This window comes from Primulina huaijiensis, chromosome 5, assembly GCF_012295235.1.
Source record: "Primulina huaijiensis isolate GDHJ02 chromosome 5, ASM1229523v2, whole genome shotgun sequence".
NCBI lineage: Eukaryota > Viridiplantae > Streptophyta > Magnoliopsida > Lamiales > Gesneriaceae > Primulina > Primulina huaijiensis.
In genome coordinates, this window is record NC_133310.1 from 14,513,912 (window position 1) to 14,514,582 (window position 671).

The 671-nt window shown below is 29.7% G+C and overlaps 1 long non-coding RNA gene across 1 annotated transcript in view; it reads left to right on the forward strand.

Moving 5' to 3' along the window:
• The first annotated feature begins 259 nt into the window (after window positions 1–259).
• Window positions 260–671, forward strand: part of LOC140976035 (uncharacterized) — a 3,262-nt gene continuing 2,850 nt past the window's right edge. Inside the window, exon 1 of the long non-coding RNA XR_012175150.1 lies at window positions 260–364. This is a non-coding gene — a long non-coding RNA (uncharacterized lncRNA). The remainder of the gene's footprint in view (window positions 365–671) is intronic.

Sequence of the window (671 nt, forward strand, 5' to 3'; positions counted from 1 at the left end):
ATTTGGCTTGAGGTGACTCAGGCGTGGCTCGAGTAAATTGGGAGATGGCTCGGTGTGTTGGAGGGAGGGTCATTATTTCAAAAATTAAAAGTAAAACGAGAACCATGGGTCCACGGGTGTGGTTCATGGCTCACAAGGGTATAATAAATAATAAAAATGTTATGTTTAAAATTTGAGATCAAAATAATGAGTTTTGGATTTATCCGGGATTTAACCAATGCACGAAACATTAATTAAAGAATTAATAGAAACGTCTCGATTAAGCTAAATAAAAATTTGAGAAAATTCATGTAAGCTTAAATAATTATTTGGGACATGTTAGAGTCAATGAAATTAAGAAAAAGTCAAAAACGTGAAATTTTACGTCTAGGAGCTAAACTTTAATTTTACACCCAAAAATTAGTAAACGTAATGACAGTGTCTTGAATGCTGTTTTATATGCTAATATGATTATTTTAAATGTTTATGGATTTTTATAATGTTAATATAATTATTTAAAATGTTTATTGTAATATCCCAACCTTTTATCATTTTCATGTATATGATGTTATTCTTTTGTATGGTTATTGCTTATGGTTATTTTTATTGGAATGGAGAAAAGTATGATTATTGTTTTGGAGTTATGTTTTTATAGTTGTTGATGGTTTGTGGAGATGGATGGGTTCTTGTTG